At 39.1% G+C, this 14,763-nt stretch overlaps 1 pseudogene; it reads right to left on the bottom strand.

The window, feature by feature from the left end:
* Positions 1-2,993: 2,993 nt before the first annotated feature.
* Positions 2,994-14,187, bottom strand: LOC112577810 (annotated as a pseudogene).
* Positions 14,188-14,763: the final 576 nt, after the last annotated feature.

The following is a 14,763-nucleotide window of genomic DNA, read 5'->3' as shown; positions in this document are numbered from 1 at the left end:
CTCCAAGGCCAAATTTGCCTGTTACTCCAGGTGTTTCTTGACTTCCTACTTTTTCATTCCAGTCCCTATAATGAAAATGACATCTTTTGGGGGTGTTAGTTCTAGAAGGTCTTGTAGGTCTTCATAGAACCATTCAACTTCAGCTTCTTCAGCGTTACTGGTCAGGGCATAGACTTGGATTACCCTAATATTGAATGGTTTGCCTTTGAAATGAACAGAGATCATTCTGTCATTTTTGAGACTTCATCCAAGTACTGCATTTTGGACTGTTTTGTTGACTATGATGGCTACTCCATTTATCCTAAGCTATTCGTGCCCAAAGTAGCAGATATAATGGTCATCTGAGTTAAAATTCACCCATTCCAGTCCATTTTACTTTGTTGATTCCTAGAATGTTGACGTTCACTCTTGCCATCTCCTGTTTGACCACTTCCAATTTGCCTTGATTTGTGGACCTGACATTTCAGGTTCCTATGCAATGTTGCTCTTTACAGCATCAAACCTTGCTTTTATCACCAGTCACATCCACATCTGGGTATTGTTTTTGTTTGATTCCATCTGTTTATTCTTTCTAGAGTTATTTCCCCACTGATCCCCAGTAGCATATTGGGCACCTACTGGCCTGGGTAGTTCATCTTTCAGTGTCATATTTTTTGCCTTTTCATACTGTTTATAGGGTTCTCAAGGCAAGAATACTGAAGTGGTTTGCCATTCCCTTCTCCAGTGGACCACATTCTGTCAGACCTCTCCACCATTACCGGTCTGTCTTGGGTGGCCCCACATGGCATGGCTTAGTTTCATTGAGTTAGACAAGGCTGTGGTATGTGATCAGATTGGCTAGTTGTCTGTGATTGTGGCTTCAGTATGTCTGCCCTCTGATGCTCTCTCTCCACTCCTACCATCTTACTTGGGTTTCTCTTACCTTGGTCGTGGGGTATCTCTTTACGGCTGCTCCAGTAAAGTGTATCCACTGCTCCTTACCTTGGACATCTCTAAATAGGGCTTGGCAAATACACCCCTGAATGGGTCAAGGCAGTGAACCAAAAAAGCGGTGCCTAGGATTTAAGGCCTCCAGGGGCTCCTCTAGCCCTCACCTAGCCAAGCGCCTAGCCCCACACACCACTCAAGTAAGATCCATGGGCATTCTCAGTGGAAGTGGTACTTGCCAGTGGGGTGAAAACCCTGGAGGGAGATAATGCCAGAACTCTCGGTTGTGAACTTTCTAAAATGAGTTCTTCCAAGTAAGATGCACACAAGTTCTAAGAGCAGCAAGTTCTAAGACCAGCAACCTCCCCAGGAGGGGAGGCTCAGTGCTCCCTGCCACCCCAAACCCTGGGAAGCCTGCTGAGCATCATTGTGCCTCCCACAGTGAGCTCCCCAGCAGTTGGATTTCAGAGCTCCAGGCTCTGTCACTGCCACTGGTCATGGGGAAGCTCTGTTTGGCCAAATTGTTCAATATCTGATTCCTCTTCACAAGTTGCTGTGGATGCCCATCCTGCCCTTCCCCAGCCTCTCTTCTACCTGCCCTGCGCTGTTCCCACCTAAAGTGCCATGTGGCTGTGCCTGTTGTCATGGGTGGCTGTTGGGCAGTGGGCAGATCTTAGGTCAGAGGGTGAAAGCTGGTGGCCAGACAGGAACAGCACGACAGTTATATACCAGTGGAAACAAACACAAATAAAAGGAAATTTCACAATCTCATCATAATATTCTACAAACTGAACACTTAAAGGCAATTATCTTAAAGTACTATGTTTACGGCTAAGTTATTAATAAAATATACATGTATTTGTCTCCCCCTGATCTGCCTCTTGAGAAATTTGTACGCAGGTCAGGAAGCAACAGTTAGAACTGGACATGGAACAACAGACTGGTTCCAAATAAGAAAAGGAGTACGTCAAGGCTGTATATTGTCACCCTGCTTATTTAACTTATATGCAGAGTACATCATGAGGAACGCTGGACTGGAAGAAACACAAGCTGGAATCAAGATTGCCAGGAGAAATATCAATAGCCTCAGATATGCAGATGACACCACCCTTATGGCAGAAAGTGAAGAGGAACTCAAAAGCCTCTTGATGAAAGTGAAAGTGGAGAGTGAAAAAGTTGGCTTAAAGCTCAACATTCAGAAAACGAAGATCATGGCATCTGGTCCCATCACTTCATGGGAAATAGATGGAGAAACAGTGGAAACAGTGTCAGACTTTATTTTTTGGGGCTCCAAAATCACTTCAGATGGTGACTGCAGCCATGAAATTAAAAGACGCTTACTCCTTGGAAGGAAAGTTATGACCAACCTAGATAACATATTCAAAAGCAGAGACATTACTTTGCCAACAAAGGTTCGTCTAGTCAAGGCTATGGTTTTTCCTGTGGGCATGTATGGATGTGAGAGTTGGACTGTGAAGAAGGCTGAGCGCCAAAGAATTGATGCTTTTGAAATGTGGTGTTGGGGAAGACTCTTGAGAGTCCCTTGGACTGCAAGAAGATCCAACCAGTCCATTCTGAAGGAGATCAGCCCTGGGATTACTTTGGAAGGACTGATGCTAAAGCTGAAACTCCAGTACTTTGGCCACCTCATGCGAAGAGTTGACTCATTGGAAAAGACTCTGATGCTGGGAGGGATTGGGGGCAGGAGGAGAAGGGGACGACAGAGGATGAGATGGCTGGATGGCATCACTGACTCGATGGACGTGAGTCTGGGTGAGCTCCGGGAGTTGGTGATGGATAGCGAGGCCTGGCGTGCTGCGATTCATGGGGTCGCAAAGAGTCGGACAGGACTGAGTGACTGAACTGAACTGAATTGACCTAAGATTGTTACTATTGCTTCTTCAGAGGACCATAAGAAGAATTTATATCCTAAAATAAGCCCTCAATTTGTTTAAAAAAGAGCAATAGTTAGGGGAAAAGCTTTTCCTCTCTCCCCTACTTCCTCTCCCCTGGTCCTTTTGACTCAAACTTTATACCATCATTCCAGCTTTCATAGCAACTCAGCTTCAGGAAGCACCCCTGGATATCCACCCATTCTCTCTGAGTGAGGAAGTTTAAAATCCTTAAGAACGTTGTCTGGGTAGCTGGGAAGGTGGATTTTGGAGGGGATGCTCTGCTTTTCCTGGAGGTGGCCCTTGATGATGATGGCCTTCGCAGTCACATAGCATGTGGGGCTGAGGTTCAGCGAGCTGCAGAGCACCTTAAGGCAGTCTGACAAGAGCTTGAAGACAGGCAGTTTCTTAACGGTGGCAAACTTGCTATCCTTAAAATTCTCCTTGCTGGGCTTGGAGCTGCCTAGGTTCTTGTTCTCCTTCCTCCTCTCACTCTTGTGCCAGGTTGCCTCTTACTCGGCTGCCTCCTCCATCTTCGTGATGCTGTCACTCCAGTACCACTGCAGCTCCCGGATCTTGGTGCACAGCCTCTTCTCCTGCATGTTCTCGAACAGATAGTGGAATTACTTGCAGGACATGAACTGGGAGAGTAACCACAGCTTCAGTTGCAGCCCCTTCTACTCCTCGGTGACTTTGTGCTTGGCCACCTCCTCTTTCTCATCCTTGCCCAGGAAGGCGGGCACCAGGTTGTAGTCATGGGTGATGGTCTTGCGCTGCTGCAGCTCCTTGAGCTTCTGCATGTGCATGTCCACGTGCATGTGCTTCAGCTTGATTGTTGTGGTAGTTGATGGAAAGCCAGCTAATGAGTGCCTCTGCATCCTGGTCACACTCAATTTAGTAGTCATCCCTCAGCAGCACGTAGCCCAGCTGCTGCTGCCCAGCCATCACTTCCTGGGGAGTTCAGGAAGCACCAACCTGAGTAGTCATATTCTCCCAGTTGTTGAAGCCGAACTTCTCTATGGCATCCAGCAGCAACTGCTCCTCCTGGCTGGTCCAGCCACCTTCAGCCTCAAGCCCCCACACCGTGAAGTACCCCTCGCCCACCAGCTGGTAGAGTTACCCAGTCCACCTCCTTCTGTGCTGACCTGAGAAGATATGTCTCAAAATAACCATCTTGTCTGGGGTCTGGATGCCATGTTCTGTTATAGATCAGAGAAGGGGGAGGCAAGGAAACAAAGTAAAATGCAAATCAAAACCACTATGAGGTACCATTTCACACCAGTCAGAATGGCTGCGATCCAAAAGTCTACAAGTAATAAATGCTGGAGAGGGTGTGGAGAAAAGGGAACCCTCTTACACTGTTGGTGGGAATGCAAACTAGTACAGCCACTATGGAGAACAGTGTGGAGATTCCTTAAAAAACTGGAAATAGACATGCCTTATGATCCAGCAATCCCACTGCTGGGCATACACACTGAGAAAACCAGAAGGGAAAGAGACACGAGTACCCCAATGTTCATCGCAGCACTGTTTATAATAGCCAGGACATGGAAGCAACCTAGATGTCCATCAGCAGATGAATGGATAAGAAAGCTGTGGTACATATACACAATGGAGTATTATTCAGCCATTAAAAAGAATACATTTGAATCAGTTCTAATGAGGTGGATGAAACTGGAGCCTATTATACAGAGTGAAGTAAGCCAGAAAGAAAAACACCAATACAGTATACTAACGCATATATATGGAATTTAGAAAGATGGTAACAATAACCCTGTGTACGAGACAGCAAAAGAGACACTGATGTATAGAACAGTCTTATGGACTCTGTGGGAGAGGGAGAGGGTGGGAAGATTTGGGAGAATGGCATTGAAACATGTAAAATATCATGTATGAAATGAGTTGCCAGTCCAGGTTCGATGCACGATACTAGATGCTTGGGGCTGGTGCACTGGGACGACCCAGAGGGATGGAATGGGGAGGGAGGAGGGAGGAGGGTTCAGGATGGGGAACACATGTATACCTGTGGCGGATTCATTTTGATATTTGGCAAATCTAATACAGTTATGTTAAGTTTAAAAATAAAATAAAATTTAAAAAAAAAAAAAAAAAGACCATTAATCTTGCAAATGTCTCCTAGAATGGCAAGCCTCAGGCAGGAGATGTGTTAATTTCTTCCTTCCTGCCATCTACAGGTGGACAGAGTTGTTGTTGTTGTTGTTGTTGTTTTAATTTAATTTTATTTTTAAACTTTACATAACTGTATTAGTTTTGCCAAATGTCAAACAAAGGCACTTTAGTTTAACCGGCAAGCAGAGAAGCAGGATTCTCTGAGGCCGGCCAGTATGTATGATTATAATAACAAAATCAATGAAGAGCAAGTCAGAGAAACATTTCCAACATGGAGTCAGAATTGGCTTTTCCCCCAAACAGTAGCCATGGTAGTGGCAGTGGAGGCTGAGCTCAGTGCCGGTCAAGGAGTACTCTGGGCACTGCTCCGTGTCCTGACACTTGCTCAGTGGAAGCACAACAGGCTCTCCTTGGCCAGGCAGTACTCTCAGTACCCTTACCAACCTCCACTATCTTCCCCCACCCACTGCTGCGGACGCCACCTACTGATATAGTCTTTTTATTATTATTATTATTATTTTTTTACATTTTATTTTATTTTGTAACTTTACAATATTATATTGGTTTTGCCATATATCAACATGAATCTGCCACAGGTATACACGTGTTCCCCATCCTGAACCCTCCTCCCTCCCTGTACCATCCCTCTGGGTTGTCCCAGTGCACCAGTCCAAAGCATCCAGTATCGTGCATCAAACCTAGACTGGCAACTCGTTTAATATATGATATTATACATGTTTCAATGCCATTCTGCCAAATCATCCCACCCTCTCCCTCTCCCACAGAGTCCAAAAGACTGTTCTATACATCAGTGTCTCTTTTGCTGTCTCGTATACAGGGTTATTGTTACCATCTTTCTAAATATACAGTCTTAAAGATAAAATTTATTAGGAAAGGAAGACTTTTCTCAGTTGCTAAGTTTCTATTCTATAAGAATTTCCCTCATACATACTCTTTAAAATGGGACATATATACCATATTAATTTTTTAGACTGAAGTATAGTGCTAAATATGTGATTGATAGAAACGACTCATTCCTACAAGTGAAAATTCAATTATTGTTTTTATCGTCCCTACCCCTCTGCTCTAAATCTTGTATTGAGTCTAACGTATGGGACTGGGTGAGGGGAGGCAGGTTATAAACATCATATTATAAATATATCTCTTTTCATATATGGTAGGAGGATAAAGAAAGATTACTTTAAAAAGTTGCCATCTGCTGTCAGTGTAAAAGATTAAATCATTTCCTCAGATATATGTTTTGTTTTTCACTGTTTTATTTTGTAACACAAGAGCATTCCAAGCAGTCAAAGTGCAGGATGATTTCAGATGTCCTGTTGATGTTGTTCAGTCACTAAGTCGTGTCCCACTCTTTGTGACCCCATGGACAAGCCAGGCTCACCTGTCCTACACCATCTCCCAGAATTTGCTTAAATTCTTGTTCATTAAGTACATGATGCTATCTAATCATCTCATACTCTGCCAGCACCTTCTTATTTTGCCTTCAGTCTTGCCCAGCATCAGGGTCTTTTCCAATAAGTTGGCTCTTTGCATCAGGTGGCCAAAGAATTAGAGCTTTGGTTTTAGCAGCAATACCCCCAGTGAATATTCATGGTTGATTTCCTTTAGGATTGACTGGCTTGATCTCTTTGCAGTCCAAGGGATTCTCAAGAGTCTTCTCCAGCACCACAGTTTGAAAGTATCAATTCTTCAGCTCTCAGTCTTCTTTATGGTCCAACTCTCACATCCATATATGACTACTGGGAAAAACCATAGCTTTGACTATATGGACCTGATAGCTCTGTTTTTTAACACAGTCTATGTTTGTCATAGATTTCCTTTCAAGGAACAAGCATTATTTAATTTTGTGACTGTAGTCACTGTTCCCAGTGATTTTGGAGCTCCTGTCACTGTTTCCATAATACTGGCACAGAATAATTGTGCTTGAAATATAACGACATTTTGTTTTTTATTAGCAACATTTACTAAGCTTTTTTTTTTAAAAAGCAAGAGATGTATGCTGGGAAATAAAATTCACTTACATTTTTACTATGTAGAACAACTGACCTTTTGAGGTATGTATAAATTTAAAACTACTATGTACTCATGGAACCAAAATTAGGGTGTTTTCACCTAAGCCATGTATATAATGGCCCTAGAACCCAGACAAAGGATAAGGATTTAAGTAAATGATAAATCCACTTCAGGCTTCCCTGGTGGCTCAGTGGTAAAGAATCCACCTGCCAATGCAAGAGATGCAGTTTTGATCCCTGGGTCAGAAGATCCCCTGGAAAAGGAAATTGGTAACCCATTACAGTATTCTTGCCTGGGAAATCCCATGGATAGAGGAGCCTGGTGAGCTACAATCTGTAGGGTCACAAAAGAGTTGTGTAGGGTCACAAAGGACTTAGTGCCTAAACAACAACGATAAATCCATTTCATTTTTAAAGGAACATCATGATGAAATCATTGTTTTGCTTTGTTTTATATCTGCTAATTATTTCATTAGTTGTATGCATTGTATCATTTCTACATCATTTTTCATGTGAGAAATTTCTTTGGAACTTATGACAGGAAGAATTTTCTGTCTCCTGAGATGATGGTGTATTGCTTCCTTTTTGGTAATACGAACTACATAATTTGCTTTCTATTTTTTGCCACGATGCCAGAAAGTACTGGGCAAAACTACAGATTTACTCAGTGACCATGTTCATTTCACATATATGTGCCTTCACCATAACAGTGTGTCTTTATTTTACTAAATTACTTGATATGCATTTTGTTGAGAGTCACCCCAAAATATCATTGGAAAAGAATACAAATAAACTCAATAATATCTATTTACAGGGAGCCAATGGGATTTATTAAGCAAAAGAGAAAGGGAAGGGAGGGTGGGGGGAAGAGATGGGGAGGGGAGGGGGCAGGAAAGTAAAGTGTGTTAGTGGTGTTTCAAAAATGTTAATATCTTTAAAACTTGGTGAAAGACCTCTTAGGGACAAAAGTTAACACAATAACTATGTTAGTTCCACCAATGTGTCTAACCAATAAATCTATCATTCCTATACCCATTAACAGAGAAGAGCTCCCATAGAAATGCACACATCCAGTATTAATGAAGAAAAACAGCTGACTTGCTCTTAGCTGAAGGGAAAGCAATTTTCATTCAGGCAGATGAATCAGCTAGTGCTACTTCCCACCTCCACCTCTATCAGCAACTAATGAAAAAGTAATGCATGTTGAAGGCATCAGCAACAAATTTGTCTTGAATTGTGTGTTGTACCAAGCTCACTTTTAATAATATCTTCTTGTGAAATGACAAGCTAAAATATGTGTTCTCTGGGATGATTTATAAGAAGGGTTAGGTCCCCGTTGTAAAATTTCCCCTATGTTTAAATTACTGCCAACATTTAAATAATAGTAGAGCAGGTGGCAGTCCTACCTAAAAAACAAATCAAAGAGTGAATTTAAAAAGAAATTTAAAGTACCTCTATATTTAAAATATCTACCTTGGCTTTTCTTTCAGTTGCATGGAAAGGTGATTAGAATGCCTGCCTCCCAAATGCTACATTTACAGTAAGAAAAATGAGGGATCTTTCAGATTATATTCTTGTAGCCTATGAAGTATATGATTATCCAAAAATGAAATTTCAGTTCAGATGTGACATTGCAGTAAAAACTCTTAGCACTCAATTAACCAGAAAAGCAATTATCCACATCTTATTTCTAAAGATTTCCATTTTTTTAGCTTTTAATATTACATTAATTACACAATCTCCTTTTTGGTAACTGGTAACTATAATGAGCTTCTTTCATTAAAAATAATTTTATAAGGGTTTGATTACTCTGATTAATTCTAATATAGATTCATGTGAAGTAAAGGTGTACAATACAATTATAGTTTTACATTTTCATACAGGCTTATGAGGTTATGATGTCCTCTGGCCATTCATACTCTTCCATAAGTCTTCAAAGTAGACTAAATAACCCCATTATATACTTCAATAAAACTTAACATTCCTTCTTTTTGAATTTACATGTTCCATGTAGCCATCATCCCTAAATGCTAAACTTCATAAGAAAAAGAACTATTTTTTTCTAATTTACTCACAAAATCTTCAGCCCTATTACAGTGTGTTGTACATAGTGACCCTTAAGAAAGATAGAGTGAATCAATGAATAAATGAGTTTAACACATAAATTAATAAATGAAACTATTTTAGAAACAAAATTTAAAATTTATTATAAAGATGTATGTAATAGGAATGGGCTTATTCTGAAAAACAAAACAAAACAAAACGTCTTAAATAATTAGAAGAGCGTTTTACTGGCCAGAGATCAGGTAAAATATGACTTTGAAAATAAAGCATGTTCCAAAGACCATTTATAATCTGGTGTTGAAGTTTAAGTAAATGAGGTTACTGATAATATAAATGTTTTTTGTTAGCAATATATTTTATTTATTACTAATCTACTAACTTTAAAGCCTAAGTCCTTTGCAACAACTGTTTTTTGGGTTTTATAATATTTTTAGATGTTACAGATACAGGTCTAGTAGAGTTGACAGCAGTGTTATAGTATTTTAGGGCTTCTTATTTCCACTACTCCTGAGATAGATTTTTAATTGCTTTGCATGTAGCAAAGTGTAAATCTTCCAAAGAATATGTTAGTATGGTAAGTGATTGAAATAAAAATCACCTAACTTTAGAACAAAGCAATATAATTTTTGTTTTATATCTTTGCCATCTCAATTCTTTCTCCCCTGACCTAGACACTTGCTGTTCTTCCTTCTAGTGTGATTGTGGAACTTGTCTACTGGCTCAGCTTCCTCTTCATTCATTTGTGTGTGTGTGTGTTCAGTCGCTAAGTTGTGTCTGATTCTTTGCAACCCCACGGACTGCAGCATGCCAGGCTTCCCTGTCCTTGACTATTTCCTAGACTTTGCTCAAATTCATGTTCATTGAGTCAGTGATGCTACCAACCATCTCATTCTCTGCTGTCCCCTTCCTAGCATTAGGGTCTCTTCCAATGAGTCAGGTGACCAAAGTCTTGGAGCTTCAGCATCAGCATGAATCCTTCCAATGAATATTCAAGGCTGATTTCCTTTAGGATGGACAGGTTTGATCTCCTTGCAGGCCAAGGGACTCTCAGAAGTTTTCTCCAGCACCACAATTCAAAAGCATCCATTCTCCAATGCTCAACTTTCCTTATGGTTCAACTCTCATATCCATATGTGACTACTGGAAAAAACATATAGTTTTGACTTTACAGACCTTTGTCAGCAAAATGATGTCTCTGCTTTTTAATATACTGTATAGATTGGTCATAGCTTTCCTTCCAAGGAGCTAGCATCTTTTAATTTCAGGGCTTCCATCACCATCCACAGTGATTTTGGAGCCCAGGAATATAAAATCTGTTGCTGCTTCCACTTTTCCCTTTCTTTTTGACATGAAGTGATGGGAAGAGATGCCATGATCTTAGTTTTGTGAATGTTAAGTTTTAAGCCAGATTTTTCACTCTCCTTTTTCACCTTCATCAAGAGCTCTTTAGTTCCCCTTCACTTTCTACCATTAGAGTGATATCATCTGCATATCTGAGGTTGTTGATATTTCTCCTGACAATCTTGATTCCAGCTTGTGCTTCATCCAGCCTGGCATTTTGTATAATGTACTCCTCATGTAAGTTAAATAAACAGGGTGACAATATACAACCTTGTTTTACTCCTGTTCCGATTTTGAACCAATCAGTTGTTCAATGTAAGGTCCTAGCTGTTGTTTCTTGACCCACATACAGGTTTCTCAGGAGAAAGTTAAGGTGGTCTGATATTTCCCATTTCTTTAGGAATTTTCCAGTTTGTTGTGATCCACACAGTCTTTAGCATAGCCAATGTGGCAGAAATAGATGCTTTTCTAGAATTCACTTGCATTCTTTATGATCCAACAAATGTTGGCAATTTGATCTCTGATTCCTCTGCCTTTTCTAAATCCAACTTGAACATCTGGAAGTTCTTGGTTCGCATACTGTTGAAGCCAAGGTTGAAGGATGTTGAGCATAATCTTACTAGCATGTGAAATGAGAACAATTGTGTGGTAGTTTAAACAATCTTTGATACTGCCCTTCTTTGGAATTGGAATGAAAACTGACATTGTCCATTCCTGTAGTCACTGCTAAGTTTTCCAAATTTGCTGACATATTTAGTGCAGCACTTTGACAGAATTCTCTTTTAGAATCTTAAATAACTCTGCTGGAATTCCATCACCTTCACTAGCCTTGTTTGAGTAAAGCTTCCTAAGACCCACTTGACTTCAGACTCCAGAATGTATGGCTCTAAGTGAGTGACTATATCATTGTGGTTATGTGAGTGATTAAACCTTACTTGTATAGTTCTGTGTATTCTTGCCACCTTTTCTTAATCTCTTCTGCCTCTGTTAGGTCCTTACCATTTCTGTCTTAAATAATGCCCATCCTTGCATGAAATGTTCTCTTGATATCTCCAGTTTTCTTGAAGGGATCTCTAGTCTTCCGCATTTCTATTATTTTCCTCTACTTGTTTGCATTGTTCATTGAAAAAGGCCTTCTAACTCTCTTTGCTATTCTCTAGAACTCTCCATTTAGTTCAGTGTGTCTTTCCCTCTCTCCCTTGCTTTTTGCTTCTCTTCTTTCATCAGCTATTTGCAAAGCCTCCTTAGACTACCGCCTTGCCTTCTTACATTTCATTTTCTTTGGGATGGCTTTGGTCACTTCCTCCTGTAAAATGTTATGAAGGTCTGTCTGTAGTTCTTCAGGCACTCTGTCTACCAGGTCTAGCCCCTTGAATTTATGCATCACCTCCACTGTATAATCATCTCTTTCATTTAGGAATGGTTAATTTCTAAAACCATTGCAATCTAGTTGCTGCCCACAGAACTTCATTGGTATTCATTTTATAAAGTTAAGCTACTAATTCCATGTTACAAAATACAGTAGATACTAATCCATCATTATATTTAGCCTCCTAACAGATTAACTACTAATCTAGAAACAAACTCATTTTGTGTGTGTGTGTGTGGGGTGCACAACATCTTGTCCTGCTGTTCTGTCTGCCTCGCTGGCCCCAACTTATCAATGCCCATTGTTGCATCCTTACTCCTTTCTTTCTTTCTTTCTTTTTTTTTTTTTTTTTACTCCTTTCTTTCTTAAAGTATTGGATAATTTGGGGATTCCATTCTACATTCTAGGACTCTTCTCTTGAACATCAACTCTGGGTTATCTTGCTTACTCCAGAGCTTCCAGTAATACAGCTATGTTAATGATGCTCATGTGGATGTTCCTAGCCCAGTTTTCTTACTAGAATTTATACTCCATCTACTTATTGGATATTTCCACATGGAAGTCCATAGCCATCTTGGTTTCATGTATGCCCCATCACACTCCTCCTCCTCCTCACATAACATATAACTCACTTTGGGATACCTCTACCTATGAGTCATACACCATACACTCCTCTATTTGATATCCAAACCCAGGTGTGGTCTTTCTATGCCTCTTATCCTATAATCCAAGTAATCACTTAATTGTATTGATGCTACCTCCAAAATACAGCTTCCACTTTCCAACTTCTCTCTTTCCCAGTATGCTAAATTTAATCCTATATAACTTCTTCTGTGTAGATTATGTAACCTTTTAGCTAGTATCCTTTCTTTCATTTCGTTCCCGCTAATCTACCCTCTATACTTCAGTAATCTTTCTAAAATACACATTTAGTCATGTCATTTACCTGGATATACTACTTCAATGATTTTCCATTATGCTTAAGACAAAGTTCAAGCTTCTTAAAAATTCTACTATTTTCTGATCCTTGCAAATGGCCTAATTTATTGTCACTCATTCTCTCTCATTCTCAACTTCTGCTCTATTAAACAACCTAAAATCTTTATTCTCATATACTTATTTGATTTTATTCACTTGCTGTTTTCTCTGGCTAGGCTGTTTCTCACAACCTATCTGTTCTTTACTTGACACATGGTAGGCATCCACTAAATATGTATTGAAAAAAATTGGGGAATATCCTACATATAAAATAAAAACTTTGTCCCATTGGGAAAATACAATGAATCTCACACCAGATGAATACTTTTTGCAACATTTCATACACTTAATGAAATAGTTTCATGTGGTCTAATAAGTTGAACTTATTCAATCCATGAGCCCAAGTCACCATTTATTCAATAGTTTATATATATATATATACGTAGGCATATACATGTGTGTGTTTGTGTGTGTGTGTGTGTATATATATATATATATATATATATAATATTTTGCTTAAAACTCAACCATTTCTTGACTTCATTTAAATTTTGTTTAAAGTGATAATAATAGGCTTTATTTTATTGCACTTTATCAAAAGTCAAGATGTTCTTATGATTGCTTATATGTAAGAAAACTTGTCATTGTAGAGTCACATTTTCAGAGAGGAAGTTAGACGCGGTAAGAAAATGTCCAGGGGAAACTATGATTATGGCTACCAGTGTATTTTTACATGAGTAAACATGAGCTCTTAAATTTTAAGAAGCATTTATACATGTAAAAAACATGCATTGGTGTGTGTAATACGAATGTAACCCAGCATTTAGTTGGTCATCTGTAGCCAAGACATTGACTTGCCAAGTTAAACCCTATCTTTCCTCAAACATATTAAGTTAAAATGGGACTTCAGTACTACTGATTGCTCTACATTTCTGTTTGTAGCTATTAATTTATGAACTTTTTACTCTGACCCAGTGTAGTTTGGGTGTATAAAATATTATATGGAATGGAGTAGTCTTCAACTTTTGTCAGAGAATAGAAAATAAAAAGACCTGAAGAGGAAACTCTTTTGTCTTGATAGACAAAATGGTTTGAAGAATTGGAAGTTTTTGGTTACTAGTACCATGGTGGCTACTTTTTACCAGTTCAAACCTGACTATTCTACATGCACATATGCTTTGGAAAATTTAATAAATCAGACACAAGCCTCCTACCATCCTGAGATAGTTTTTGTGGCCTCCTTTCATGGAATGTCTCACAGATGGAGATCATGGTAACCCTTCCTCTGTGAAATTTTTCCAGAACTTTGAGTCATGAGAGGCAATGTAAGTGCAATATCTTTGCATATCAAGATAGAGTGATGATCAAAACTAATCATTACAGCTTCTATCCTCCAGATATTTGTCTCTGTATTGCTTATCTGGATATCATTGATGTCCTTGAGGTACATCATTGCCGATTCCTAGGTGTATATAAATATGCCTGGAAATTCTTTAAAATATTATGAGATAAATCAAGCAAAAAGACTAGATTGCAATTAATCAGGGCAAGATTTTGGAGCATCATATAAGGGATATTTATATATTTTAACTCATTTGTACTTAAAGCTGTTGTTATCTGTGATATTCCACTTACATAATGTTACTAGAAATGGCTTTAGTGGAACATGTTACTGCCTAAGTATTTTCTGCTAAGTTAAGATACTCATAGAAGATAAGCATTATAGAATAGAACACAGATTACTTGTACTTGGAATCAGTCTGTTGGACAGAAATGTCTTGATGAACACTTATGATGTACCAAAGAAAACGACTTCATGTCACTGCTTTAGTTAAACAGATTAAATATGTTCATTGTTATTGCTATGGTAAATGATATAAGAAGAAGCTATCTAGAATTTGTTTGGTATAATAATTTAATATTCTTATACAAAATTTTAGTGCAGTATTTATGAACTCATTAAAACATAAGTAGGATACTTACATTTTCAGTTATACTTTACTCTCTTTTTATGGAAAATTTTTGTTTT

The sequence above is a fragment of the Bubalus bubalis genome, chromosome 11, assembly GCF_019923935.1.
Source record: "Bubalus bubalis isolate 160015118507 breed Murrah chromosome 11, NDDB_SH_1, whole genome shotgun sequence".
Taxonomy (NCBI): Eukaryota; Metazoa; Chordata; class Mammalia; order Artiodactyla; family Bovidae; genus Bubalus; species Bubalus bubalis.
Note: the sequence above shows the minus strand (reverse complement) of the source record. Positions and strands in the feature narration are given on the sequence as shown.